A 15,136-nucleotide genomic window follows, 5' to 3' on the forward strand; every position below is an offset into this window, starting at 1 on the left:
GGAAAACGTGGTTTCTGCCTTAATCCAGCCTTCAATTTGTGCTGTCAGGGACACACGAAATGCTGCAAATTGTTAATGTGTTACTTTGCAAGATGTTTCTATTAGGCAAGCATGGACCTTTGCATTTTATTTTAGGTACTTTCCACACTAAGATTTTAGAGTTTCTCAAATGCCGACCTTCCCTGGGGACTCAGTGCCTGTTGCCAGAGCTTTGCAGGAGCCTCCCTGCCTCTGACCTTCTCCTCCAGTGGCTCCTCCAACCCCCCAGGACTGGTTGTCATCCCCAGGTGTGGTGCTTCTGCGTTGTCTACAGCATGAGAGTCGACTTGGCAGCACGGAGCTGACACTCTGGCCAAGACAGAGTAACAGGAAGACTGACCCTCTCACCTGAACCAACCAAAAGGCAGGTAGAATTCAGAAAATCATCTTTTCCAAAACGCCGCCCGCTCCTGTTACGAGGCTCTGGTTCTGGTTAACAAGCAAGACTGACACCCAAGCTGCTGCTTCACAGAGTGACCTAAATTAGCAACGAGACGAGGCAGCACCTGCCCTTGCTGGGCCACAAAATGAATCAAGGGTGGACAACAGCTTTTCTATCATCCTGCTGGGAGCCAAACAAACCAAAACAAAACAAAACAAAAACAAACAAACAAACATAAAAACCCCACTCAGTCCCAGAACATGCGGACACTCAGAATCTACTCTTTGAGAGCCATGAATAAAGGGATCAGGGAGCATTTAACATTCTAATAGGAATGACATCACAGCTACTCCATATCTGGGGCCCAGAAGTTACCTGAACAGCCCCCTACAGCCCCTCCTGCCTAGCACAGCCCCCCCCAGCCCAGCACAGCCCCCCACTACCAAGCATAGTGCCCCACAATCCCTCCTGCCCAGCACAGCCCCCCACAGCCCAGCACAGCCCCCCACAGCCCAGCACAGCCCCCACAGCCCCCCACTACCAAGCACAGTAACCCACAATCCCTCCTGCCCAGCACAGGCCCCCACAGCCCAGCACAGCCCCCCACAGCCAGGCACAGTCCCCACAGCCCAGCACAGGCCCCCATAACCCCTCCTGCCCATCACAGCCCCCCTCAACCCCTCCTGCCCAGGTGTGCAGGCAGCAGTGGTGTGAAGCTGCAGTTATGTGGAATAAATGGGTCTAGAGAGCTGGTTAACATTCAGTGGAGGGACTGGTTACTAATACTACAATGAATACTGGAGATCTGCTGGTAGATTCAGGTGCCTCCACCACAGGAAAATAAAGAGGTTAGTTGTGAGGAGATGGATCTGTCCAGGAGCTTGGCTGTAGTGACCATGTCACTGTGCATGCACATGCATGTCAAATCATGTTGCACATCTTAAACATATGCACTTTAATTTTCAAATATAATAAAGAAACACGAATTCTCCAGCCTTGGCTCAACCCACTGAATGAGAACCAGGGGCCCACGACCCTGTGTCAACAAGCTCTCGTGGGGCCCTCTGCACGCTCGTGGGGAGTCACCGACGTAGAGAAGCCGCCAGAGAGTTCCCGCGGCTCCAGCAACAGAGGAAGAAGGGGAGCGAGGAACTCTCCCCATCAACAGAGGATCTCATCCAAAGCTCTTACCCACTGACTGCAAGCCAATCACTGACCTGAAATGCCCAATGACAACACTGAGAAAAGTCTTCTTGGCTAATCTTCATGAACTCATGATGTGAGGACTCAAAATTAATGACTGCAGGTTATGGAAATAAACAGTGTGTCTCACATCATTCTCTGGATCTCTGGAAAGAGGCTAATTGGGGCCCATAAATTAGAAGAAATTACTCAAGTTGATTAATGCCCCAAGAAGGGGGGTGCAAAATGAACACATTCTGATTTCTAAAAAGAGGCTTTGATTACAACCAACTGCTTAACCCACTGCAAACAGGCTGGGTCAGTGTTGGTGGCGGGACTCCCGTCAACGCCAAGAAACAGAAAACAGGCCCAGTCAGCAGGATTTCCGAGAGATTCGGGATTTGCCGAAGGACTGTTTGTCACCTTCAGGAATGAAGAGTGTGGACGGGAAAATCAAACATCAGTGTCAGCCAGGAATGGTTTTCCTGTAAGTGGGAAAGGGTTAGGGTTAGGGTTAGTCATTGAGTTCAGTCAATTATTCCCTGGGCTAAGCTGCTGCATCCTGCCCTGCGTCTCCAACGATTTGCAGACGCCGCGGTGTGGTCTACGGGAACAGATGGGCCCTGGCATCGCTGCGTCAGGGAGGCCTCTTTACTCAGCGGGGCCCCTGGCACTGCAGGTTACCCATGTGGCTGGCAGAGGCAGGTCTGCACCCCACATCCCTTCTCCCTCCACCACGGCCTCGAGGCACCTCCCAGACAAGACAGGCCCACGCCTTCCGCAGGTGCTTCCCTCCCACCTTCCCCACAAAGGCCAGCACCCCCACCCTGCTTCCCCAGGCCTGAGCGACTCCTGCTCCACCTCTGAGAGAGCTCTCCTCCAGGTGGAGAAGGGGGCCTGCATCGGAGAAGCAAAGAACCCAGGGCCAATGCCTGAGGCTGACCAGCATGGAGGACACACACACGGGCAGTCCAGGCCTGGGTCGGGGCGGAGGACACAATAATGCCCCTGAAGATGTCCACATCCTAGTCTCAGACCCTGTGCATAGGTGACCTCACAGGGCAGGACCGCTGGCTGGGAGAGGGGAGGTCAGCCTGGATGGGCTGGTGGGATCAATCTAAGTACACGAATCCTAAAAAGTGGGAGAGGCAGAAGAGAGCCAGAGAGACAGGATGGGCAGGACGTGGGCCTCTGCTGCTGCTCTGACGTTGGAAGAAGGGACATGCAGACCACTTCTTGAAGTCAAAGGCAAGGAACTGGATTCTCCTGCAGATTCTCCAAAAGGAAGGCAGCCCTGCTGACCCTGAGCGTAGCCCAGGGAGACACGGGGCTTCTGGCCTAGAGAACGGAGATGCTAACCATGTGCCCTCAGCCACTCCACTGAGGTCGTCGTCTGTGACGCAGCCACAGGAGGCTCAGGCACCAGCGAGGGCTGGGGGCTCCAACCTGTTGGCAGAGGAAGCTCTGTGGGCACTGCAGGGCCTGCTCTGGCTGGGGCCTTGGGGGGGCAGGGGGCTGCTGCTGCCTGGCTGGATGGAGAAGCAGCGACGAAGCAATGAGGGGAAAAGACACTTTTTAAAAAACCATTAATTTATCCCTGGAAGTTTCACAAACTTGGAAATGATGGAAATTCAAATAAATAAGGTCGGCACCCTCGGTATTGATTGCATGAAGCAGATTGTTAAGAACAATCTTGACAAAGCAATCTTTTCTTCAGATTACGTCTCAAAGCATTATAGGGCTCGCGAGATTGTTTTTGTTGTATAAAAGGGAAAATGGAATCTAGCAATTAATTTCTTACAAACTCCTTATTTTGTTAAAAACATTTTGACTTCAATAGCTGATTATATGCCATTAACAGCATCTAAAATATACAGTTTTCAAACAGATTTTTTTAATTTGTGTAAATTCATACTCAGCACTGCCCTCCATGATAGGAATAACAGAGATCCTAAAAGGGAACAGATGTTGTACTAACTGGAAAAATAATCTGGGCGGTGATTTCCAGGGGCTTTGGTGGAAGAGACTCAGGGCTCTCCATCACACTCCATCCCTGGCTGCCCCCGAGGAGAGGAGACTGTGTGAGGCCAGATGTTTGACCTGCAGGGCAAGGTCAATGCCACCCACAGCTGCATGTCTCTCGTCTCTCACTCTCCTCAGCTGAAGGTCAGTGCTCTGCCCACACAGCAACCAGGCCAGGGCAGGGCAGTCCTCGGCACAGGGACAAGCGGGGCTCTCTCTGGCCAGTTCCTTCTCTCCGGGTACCAGTGCACGATGCAGGGGCAGGTGGCTTCCTCTGAAACCACTTGGGTTTAAAGGCCATCTATATGGTCAATCCCACCTAACCAGGGAGACTTGCACTGGGTCCTGGGTCCAAAGGCTGGTTAACAGGGAAGTGTTGGTTGGATTGTCTAGAAAAATGGAACCACAGGCTAGAGAGATGTCTACAAGAGGGGTTTATTACTGGAATTGGCTGACGCAGTTACAGAGGCTGAGAAAGTCCCAGGTTCTGCTGTCTGCAAGCTGGAGACCCGGAGAGTGGGGGTGACCTCGAACTAAGGCCCAAGAACAGGAGCCCAAGTCTGAGGTCAGGAGATGCCTACCTTCTCCCCCTCTGGGCTCTGGTCAGGCCTCGGGGATCGGACGATGCCCACCCAATGGGAGAGGCTACCAATCCAAGTGCTAGTCCCTTCTGGAAATACCCTCACAGACACACCCAAAGGTATTGTACAGCCATGGGCATCCCTCAGCCCAGTCAAGGGGACAACCATCACCCAGTGTATTCTCCGTCACCATGCTGCAGAGCCTTCTGGAAATCACCGAGGCGGCACCTGGGGGCTAAGGCCCAATTCAGGGGAGTCCTAAGGCCACAACCAACTTCCCAAGGCGACCAACCCACCCCTCAAACGGCGATATCTGAAAAGGAGGGAAACAGTCAGGGAAAGGGGTGTGGAGAGAAGAGGAGGAGAGAGATGGGGAGGGGAGAGGGGAAGAAGAACAAAATCACTTCTATTAACCTCCTAGCCACGTCCTGGGGGTTGGGGGGCAGGGGGGGTCTGCAGGGTCAGAGGCTTCAGGCTGCCAGGCTGTCAGGAGGAGCCTCTGCACCAGGAGGAGGGTGTGATGGGAACTGCTTGCTGTCACATTTCCTTTCTAACCGTGTCCAGAGCCCCTGAAGCATATTAATGATCCCAATTCCACAGGCTCGTTTGCAGGCACAAAGTTCAGCACAGCGGGACGGGGTGACGCACAGAACCCTGCCCGGGAAGCATAATGTGTGTGTTCTTTCAGCTAATGATCTCCGAGCAGCGAGGCTCCCTGCTCCTCTGGGGGGACCCCAGCTGGAGCCAGGTCACGGGCTATCGGCCCGGCCAGGCTCTGGAATATTAATGTGTCGGAAAACTGCTGCTTTCAAAGTGGAAACCTAGATTTCAAAAGGATAATTAGAAGCACAACTCATATACGTTCAGGTTTACAAGGTAATTCAGAGATGCCCCACACCTGTCAGGTGATGCCCCATCAAGTGCCGTGACTTTTCTAGAACTTCTGGGAGGAGGTGGTGTGGGGCGAGGAGGGCCGCAGCGTGGTTCCATGCGCCTGTTTCCTATGAGGGTTGGTGTCAAGCACTGCTCCTCGTGTCTGAAAGTCTCTTCTCACGCCAGGAAGTTCACCTCCATGTCTAACCACACCTTTCCCAGGGTGGAGCCCTTTGCTCTGAGTAGGTATAAGGAGGGAAATTTGATCCGTAGGACAGAAAGGACCCAGGCCTCATGGAGTGCTGCCTTTAGTGGACACGGGCATTCATTAGTATTGATTACTCGTCATTGAATCTGACATTTAATAGAGCTGCTTGTCTCCGAGGCACTGAAGGCATACATACGCTTCCTTTTCACTGTCAACATTATGCCTCTCTTCCGAGACCATCCTTCTTTTGTATTTTTAAAGAGAGTATCGTTCTTCATCTCCTTTACACTCTCCCTCAAAGCAAACAGCATCGTGAGCCTTTCTGCCTGGAATGTTTCCGAGAATGATCGCTGGTCGCTGAGCATTTGACCCTCCATCCTCAAGGACATTGGTCTTAGCGAACTTTCAGCTCTTGGGTCTGAGGTCTCACCTTTTCACACGTCTGGAAAGCCTTCCTGTGAACTTACAGCCTCCACTGCTTCCCACCCCACCACCCTCGGCTGAGGCCATCCATAATGTAGGGACAGTTCTTCTACCTGGGTCCATAATTTCGCAGTAAGCATGCGGAGTGTACATAGCTCCTGTATCACATGATTTGCCAAATGGTCTTTTTTTGCAAAGCACCACAGGAACCCAACTTGTCACATCCTTAAGAAAGGCTGGGCTCTGCTGCTGTTTTCATGCAGGATCTGGACAGCGCTCCTGTCAGACTGGCTGCCTTTTCCTGCTTCACCATCCTGCCCGCACCCTCTGCAGCCTGCCCAGCCCCCAGTCGAGAACACAGCCTCAGAGACCACAATGCACACCCATCAGATAGCTGCCTGATCTAGAAGTAGCTTCTCAGTAAGTGTGTGGGGGCGAGGAAGAGCGGTGAGGTGAGGAGGGAGAGGGATGGAGGGAGGGAACAGAAGACAAGGGGATGCTGGCAAGAGGCCACAGAGAGATCAGGGCATAGCCGGTAGCTCCGCGGAGGGTAAAGCATGTCCAGAAAGGGCAAAGCCAGGGAGAAAACAGCACACAGCCTGGGGGTCCCGGGACCTGGGCCAGGCCAGTGGGTTGGGCTCTAGCGATAGGTCTCAGCCTTCCTAAGTCCCAAGTGGCCCAGGGTGGCCAAGAGGGCGCCAGCTCCTTAGGTCAGCGGTTGGACCCCTGTCCAGCACACACTGTCCAGCAGAAGGGCCCTTCCAGGAAAGGGGGGCTGGAGATAGGACTGGGTGATGGTGAGACCCCTTTACCGAAATTATAGGCTTGACCTTCACCCCCCAGAGCTACACCTAGGTCTCCTTAGCTGGCCCTCTGACCAGAGACTCAATGTCACCCTGGCCATTTTGACCTCAGAAAATGCTATGGAAACATCTAGGCTGAGAAACCAAAATTCAGACAGATATCCCAACAGTTCACACCAACCACGAGGCAGTTCTGTAGTCGCCTCATTACATGAGAGTCAGCACGCCGGCTCCACCAGCGGCTCCAAATGGAAAAGGTGTTTTCTGCTGCCCAGCAGTAACTCGGCGTCTGTGCACCAGCACGGCCGTTAGAGATTCACTGCATGACTTATACTTCAGGTGGAGGGGCAGCCCCCAGGGGAGACAGAAATGCAGATGCCATATGTTACGCAGTGTGACAGCACAGGGCCTAGCTCATGGCCAGTGCTCCATAAATAATAGCTGCAAATGAATGGGCACTACAAGCGGATGGGCTGTGAGATCTGGTGGGGCACCAAGAAAAGGCACGTTCATATGGGAAAGGGAAACTGAGTCGCAGGAGATGGGCAGGACACACTCAGTTGTTATTATCTTGGGAATTTGGTAGAGGAGGGTCTAATTATTAAAGTGCTTATTGGAAAAAAACTTGGAGTGGAATTAAAATGATTAAGAGTCAAAGGAAAGGTAATTTAAAAAAAACTTGAACAATACACAAAGCATAATGATCATTATCAGAAATACTCTAGGTAAACAAATTAAATTGAAGTAGAAAGGGAGGAAGTGGCTGAGCAGGGATGGAAATGAAATCAAGAAGTTGGCCAGCTGGGCTGGTGAGTGAATGGAGGTGATGGGTGTTGTTCTTAGGGAGAATGAGAAATTCACAGGCTACATCAGGAAGCCTTCAGACAAAGATATGTTGTTGAGACTTGAAATATGCAGGACCTCATACTGGTTCTTCAGAGAGAAAGATGGGGCACAGGGTTATTGATTGGCACAGCCCAACTCTAGCCTAGGAGGCAGGGAGTTTCTGTGCGGCCTGGACACCCACTATCTCCTATGCAGTGGCCAAAAGTCCTGACAGACCATCAGGCCTCTCTACCCAGAAAGACACAAGACTCCAGCCATCACCAGAAAGAAAAGAATGTCACTGACTCTTAGCCAATCAAGTCCAAACTTACTTGGGCATTGGTGGAGAGCGTGTGTGGGTGGCAGAATAATGCCCCTGCCCAAGATCTCTAATTCCTGGAACCTGTGGCCATGTCCCCGATGTAGTAAGAGGGACTTGGTGGATGTGATTCCATTGGAAATCCTGAGATGGGAGATTATCCTGGATTATCTGGGCAGACCAATGTCTGGGTCCTTATAAGGCAGCGGTTCTCAACCTGTGGGTCGCGACGCCTTTGGCGGTCGAACGACCCTTTCACAGGGGTCGCCTAAATACATCCTGCACATCAGATATTTACATGACGATTCATAACAGTAGAAAAATTACAGTTATGAAGTAGCAACGAAAATAATTTTATGGTTGGGGGTCACCACAACATGAGGAACTGTATTAAAGGGTCGTGGCGTTAGGAAGGTTGAGAACCACTGAGGGGAGGAGAGGGGTGAGAGGGTCAGGAGGGTATGTGACAACAGAAGGAAGAATTCAGAGTCTGAGAGATTAGCTGTGCTGCTGGTTTAATGATGCTGAAGGGGCCGTGAGCCAAGGAATGCAGCAGCCTCCAGAGGTTTGAGAAGGCAGAGGACAGAGAGAAACCAGAGCCTCAGAGAAATCCAGCCCTGCAGACATCCCGACCTTAACCCAGTGAGACCCATGCTGAACTGAACATTGTAAGATAACTAGTGGCCCGGTGCATGAATTCGTGCACATTGAAAGGAAATTAATAAGAAATATTTTAATATCACTATTCACCCTTTCTCTATAATAGAAGTGTCAACCAAATTCACGATCGACAATGACAGATGGAAACACACCTGTGCGATTGGCGCCAGTGAGAGCTTTATATAGAGAGATAAGCTTGCTTAATCAGTCCTGCTTTCTGATTTAGCTAAACTTTTTCCAGCCCAACTGTGAAGCACCCTAACTTCTCTTTCAGGTAACTGTCAGCAACACAGCAGTAAATATCAACACGAAGCAGATTATTATTGTAGATCATGCAGGGAGAACAAAGGGTAAAATATTGAACTGCAGCAGTGTTTGACTATATTCTGTGCAGTGAGAAAACTTGAAGTCATTTTTAAGGTCCACCATTTCTTACTTCTTTTCAGTCAAATCAAGTTTCCAAGCTTTCTAAATCTCCATTTTCTGGCTAATAAAAAGAAAACAGGATTCCACCAAGTCTCCTATCTACCTACTCCAGGACATCTGTGAGGATCAAATGAGATGAGGCAGGGAAAACGCTTCACAGACATTTGGTTGAACTGTGAAATGTTTGCACCTCATGTTCCTGGGCTGAAGAAACTGCAAGGAGGCTAGTCGTTGCTAGGGAGAAAAAGCTGGGCGTTGCTATGTGACGTCATTACCTGGCACCCACAGTGACTGTTTCCTGGTGGGGCTGGGCTGTGGGCTGCATTTTGTGCCATGGGATCTTGGCATTGTTGGCTACAATTTGGTGGGGTGTCGCTTCAGGGAGGTGACAGGGCCTGTGTCCCACTTGACGGAAGCCGAGTATTGCTTTGTGGGCACCAGGTCCACGGTGCCGTTTCTCTGTGCGTGTCACACCAGATCCTGTGTTGAGCGTCTTCCCCCTGGTAGTCAGTGCTTGTCATAGTGACCGGTCGGATGGTTGGATACTTAGCATATTAACCACATATATATATATATATATATAGATAAATTCATATTATTTTAAGCCAGTAAGTTGGTGGCAGTTTGCTACAGCACACATAGGAAACTAATACAGCATAGCTTGTTTTTAAAGCCTGTCCCCACATGACAGGACATACCGTCATGGGTCCTGCCATGGGTCCTGCCCAGGAGGGCTGGCAGTGCCCCCCAGTCATGTGACAATCAGAAGCACCCACTCACTTTCAACGTTGACTGGGAGGAAGGGAGCACCAGCCCACTGAGCACAGCTGCCCAGAGGATGGGCAAACCTTTCTTTCCTGCCTCAACCCCTCAAGCTTTCACCACTCCTGCCCTTTCCTCTCTGTCAATGCCAAGTCATCACATTAAAAGGCTCCTAAAATATTGCAGAGGTGAGAGAACGAGGCTTGGCAGCAAAGCTGGGAGCAATGGGTGGGCATGTGGACAGATCATCCATTTGACTCAGACACATTCACTTCCTTTGTAGACGTGTTTCTATGTGTATGTTCAACAAAGTACAAGGAAACCACTCACAGGGGGGTTTGCACCAACTGAAGGTGGGGGCAGGCAAATCAAGAGCCCGCGATTAATGGAGAAGGTGTCTGGCCTCTTGACCGATGACATTCAATCCCCAACCACCTTCCGCGGGGGGAGGGCTGGCTAACAGGCGCAGAACCCAGAGGCAGAAGGGGTTTCATTCTAGACCTGGAGAGACCGGAGAAGCAGAGCACGCTGGAGAAGCACACACAGGGGCTGCTGGAAGCAGTGACTCCGTGCAGTTTTGTTTGGTTTTCCTCCGGCTTCGGTGGACTGAGGACCTCCTGTAAAAGCCTGCAGTGGGACATCCCTCATTTGATGATACTGCAGAGACCAGAGCTGTGATGTGGGAGGACAGGTGGCTTATCTCCATCTTAAGTTTCTAAGAAAAGAGACTCACTGATCATGCCATTGCTTCCCATCAGCCTAGAACAGGGTCTATTCTTTCCTTGGAAAGGGCTTCCCATAGGTCGCGCCTGCTTCCATGGCCCATGAGAGGGGCAGGAATTCAAAGGCATTTTTCTGCCTCCAGCGAACATCCTCTGTATGCTTCTTTGAATTATTCATTATCAGAATGATGCCATCAGCTAAACCAACTCACAGAAGTTTTAGAAAGTGCAATATAGATTAGCATCGCCACTCCAGTTTTTACCTTATTCTTTTTCTTAAAATCCAAACATCACTATAATTAAAGATACAGAAAAACAAAATTGGATTATGTGTAGTCATTGATATATATTTAATGTTTCAAGGGTGAAATTTGTGATTAAATGTTAAATACTTTTTCTGAGCTGCAAGAGAATTTTCAGCTTTGTTATATTATTAATCTTCTTCAAGGGGAATACCATCACCCTAGAGATGTGAACAGAATTTTCTTAAATGTCAGAAGAGTCTTATTCTTATGTTTCCAGAAGGAGTCATTACCAAGCTGTCTTGTGAGGGATTGTGAGGTTGCTCTCACTGGGTCTTCATACCTCTCTCCATCATGCCCTCCAAGTGGGTGTGCATCGTATGCTCATGCATTCACACGCTGTTGCATTTCTTTGGGCCTCATCTTTTCTGCTTTCAGCTTAATTTAGAACTATGAGGTTAGGAAAAGTCTACAATAGAAAAAATCTATGCTCCTCCAATTTTCCCCATATTCCACCGACCTGCCCTTTGAGAAAATGAATAAATGAGTGAGGCTGAGGCATAACTACCAGGTTATCCAAGCTCCACGATTCACGACCGTGTGACTTCAGGCAAACTGCTTAACCTCTCTGTGTCTCAGTTTCATTATCTGAAAAATGTGGATTAATTATACTACCCACTTCATGGGGTTGCTGTGAGAACTGAATGCATGAATACATGAAAAGCACTTTTAACAGAGGCTGGGATGCAATAGATAGATGGACAGATAGATGATAGATTTTTAAAAAATAGTTGAGAGAGCAGCATGCTTCCGAGATTAACCAGCCAATCACAATAAGGATTAATTCAGCACCTAGCAAGAGGCAAGCCCTGGGCTGGCTGCTGTGGGTCTGAGCATAAACAGTGAGGCTTGGTCCTTGCTCCCACAGAGCCTCAGTGTAGTCAGAGAGCACGGAGCCCCTATGGAACTGACATGCTCAAATCATTACTGTATTGACGGGGATTGAGCCGTGGGCTCAATTATCTGCGGACAAATGACAATAATAACAAAATGATGGAGACATTACACAATTCTGCAGGCTAGCCTTGAAGGCACTGCAATTGGGGGCATTCCAGAATAACTTATAGACAACTTTACAATGTCTGTCAGTCATTTAAAAAGAAAAATTTAACTTCTCTATAGCAGTCATTTTTCTTTGGCCCCAGGATGGAAATTGAATCCCAGTGTGCTCAGATTACATATTCTGAATGACTTATCACCACCCTCCCTGCAAACCCAGCACACCTGGTGCCCCACGCGAGGCACGGTCTCAGTGCTGCAGTGTTTAAAAGGCAAAAGCACAGGCAGCCTTCAGGAGGCTCGGGGGGTCAGGCTCAGAGTAACTGGCACCTCCTTTCAGTTGTCCGTTCAATGCTGCTCCAGCCAACCCCAAGCCCACTTACACAGGATAACTCTCTGACCAGGCAGGATGAGGGCAGCAGGCCCCAGAAGCCGGCCTCATTTCCAAGTGAACTAGGATCTCCACCAAGAGAGAAGCTTGTTTGTACTTCTTTTCCTGAGCTCTTAGGGACCACCAGCAGTGCAGAGATTCCAAAGGGAATGTACCAGAGTAACTCGTCCTATTTTCTGCAAACAAACCTTCAAGGCATATTTGCAGCCTTGTTTCTGAGCAGAAGAGTAAAGGCTTAATTTCAAAATTCAGTGTGATCACAAAGAAAGAAACCAACTTCCTGGGGCCTTTCACGCATGCGTAAGCACCACACCAAGCTCCCTGAGCCCAAAGCAGGTTTCATAATGTTCCTGATGTCTGCTAATCATAGTGAAAGGGCTAGTTACGGAGGAGTTACTATACTGCAGAGGTTTGTAATTGAAATGTAACTACAGAGAACATGGTGTAAATTCAAGGTGTACAACATGTTGACTTGACACATTTATATATTACAACATGACTGCCACTGTAGTGTCAGCTAACGCATCTATCTCCTCACATGACTATCATTTCTTTTGTGTGAAGTGAGTAAGATCTAGTTCCTTGGCAAGTTTGATGTTTAAAATACTGTGTTGTTCCCTATAATCACTGTTCTCTACAGTGGGTGTCCAGGACTTACCTACTAGTTCATACCCTTAAAGATCTCGCTCCCATTCTTCCACCCCCAGACCCTGGTAACCACGATTCCACTCTGTCTTTTCAGTTTGACGTTTTTAGATCCCACATATAAGTGATACCATATGGTATTTGTGTCTGCCCCACTGTTTTCCAGGATGGCCTGGGCTGGGGGGTTAATCTGCCTAATTTGGGGGCATACAATAGGAAGCTTCTAAACCACATTTCCCAACTGCTTCTTTGAGTAATAAAGCTGACATTTTCCTCTTCGTCTGCCTGACTCAGAATTCATGTGGATAACTTTTCCCCCAGAAATCTCACTTCTAGAATTTACCCTGAGAAACCATCTCTACAAGTCAGAAACAGCATATGCATAAATTATTCATGGCTGTGTTGTTTGAAATAGCAAAATACTGGAAATAGCCCAAATGCATACTCACAGAAGACTAGCTGCATAAACCTACCGTACTTAATATTACCAAGTGGAGTAATATTACCCTCCTCCCCCTTTTTTTTTTAAGAATGAGGAGGTTCTCCATAAAGTGATATGAAATAACTTCCAGGATGTATTGGTAAACGAAAAAAAAAAAAGCAAGGTTCAAAAGAACTATTTAGCTAAGAGGCACATAACCTACAACTGATGGCGGGTGATTTGGTTTCAGAGGGAATTATGTAAAGAGGACTAGGAGAACCACAGGACAGAACCTGTCTGATCGAGGCTGCCCTGAAACATCTGAGACTATGGCTGTACTGCTTCCTGTCTATGCCATCTCTGGTGAGACTAAGACCTCCAAAGCAAGGCAACCCGAAGCTTTGTTTCTCTCCCAAAATACCCAGATCTTTCACTTCTGATTTGCAGGCAACTTTGTCAAGGGTCTTCAGTGCAGATGGGGAAATCCACTGGTTTCCCCAAAGATGCAGTTATTATAGCTATTATGAAAGGGCCCTCGTCGCACAGAAGTGACACTGTTTATCGTCGTCTCTGTACTAGCAAAATCACTGCACATTGCACAGGCTTGTTATTAAGAACTGGGCATCACGATAGACAGCATGTTGCTGAAAAACACCTGCACTGGCAAAGGGCAGCCGTCCAGCTATTTCCTCCATCTCTAGTTCCGGGGGGATATTAAGAGTAACTGAAAAGAACACATTGGCAAGAAATGGAGATAATTCTTTGGGCGGGGGGGGGGGGGGGAGGGCGGGAAATGCCCACAGCTCTCTATTAGGCAAAACTCTGAAGTATCATCTAATGACACTATTACACACCTTCCCCTCCCCCATGTAAAATGGTAGGGGTGAGCACATGTCATCTAGACCTTCCACTCAATAATTTCTCCCTCACATCCCATTTGAAGAAGCTTAAATTCCAATCCAGAGCTCTCTGAACAACACTGATGGCAAGGAGACCCTGCCAAGCACGCAGGACAGGACGCAGTACACCATGACTGGACCAGATGGCTGGGCCAGAAGCCACCAATTCAACATGACAGCCCAAGAATAAACTGCCCCTTTAAGTCCTCAGCAGTTCTGTGCGGCCCAATCCTTATTAGCTTCTCCAGGGACACCAAGAAATGTGGGTCTACATAAGTGCCAGCAAAGCACTTTTCAAAGAACATATGGATTCCAACTAGAAGGGGCCACAGGGTCATCTGCTCTACTCATTCCCAAACCTGGATGCACAAAAGAATCGAGAGAGATTATTATATGGCGTCAGCTCACATGGTTATGGGGCTGGGATTCCCGAGATTTGTTGTTGATCAGCTGAAAACATGAGACAAAGCTGCACATTTTGGTCCAAGTCCAAAAGCAGATCAATGTCCTACCTCAACCACAATCAGGCAGAAGAGCCTGTTCTCCCTTATTCAGCCTTTTGTTCTTCTATCCAGGTCTTCGACTGATTGGGTGAGGCCCACCCACATTGGGGAGGGCAATCTGCTTTAGTCAGTCCACTGATTTAAACACTAATCTCACCCAGAAATACCCTCACAGATGCACTCAGAATAATGTTTAACCAAATAACTAGGAATCCTACGGCCAAGTCAACTTGACACAAAATATAACCATCATACTAGGCAAGAAGATAGGGAATAGCACTCAATGGAAGGAGGAACCTACTCAAAGGCCTCAAGGCAAGAAGAAGCATTTAAGGAGAAGAGTGGGAGCCAGTGTGACTGGAATCCCAGAGCAACTGGCGGGCGACCACAGATGAGGTTGGAGGGGCAAAGGCAGGTCTGGCAGGAGGTTTAGGACTACAGCCAGTCAGAGGGGTCCGGGAGGGAGGGAGGGGGAACATGTTAACATGTAATCCAGCCCTTAGCATGGTGCCTGAGAAGTGTCTCAATAAATGTTTGAGAAAGAATAATCCATGAATAAACACAAAATTGATCTTGAATTCAAAGTCATGCAAGGCTGAATTATTTTAGTTTGAGAAAAATCAATTCTCAAAAACAAATAATACAGGAACATATTCATCTATTCATCCAACACATATTTTTAAGGCCACAGCTTTAGACAAGATATCACAGGGACCTACAGAGAGCTCTCAGAACCTCATCAACAGTAG

The sequence above is a fragment of the Myotis myotis genome, unplaced genomic scaffold (assembly GCF_014108235.1).
Source record: "Myotis myotis isolate mMyoMyo1 unplaced genomic scaffold, mMyoMyo1.p scaffold_m19_p_49, whole genome shotgun sequence".
NCBI classification, from domain to species: Eukaryota; Metazoa; Chordata; class Mammalia; order Chiroptera; family Vespertilionidae; genus Myotis; species Myotis myotis.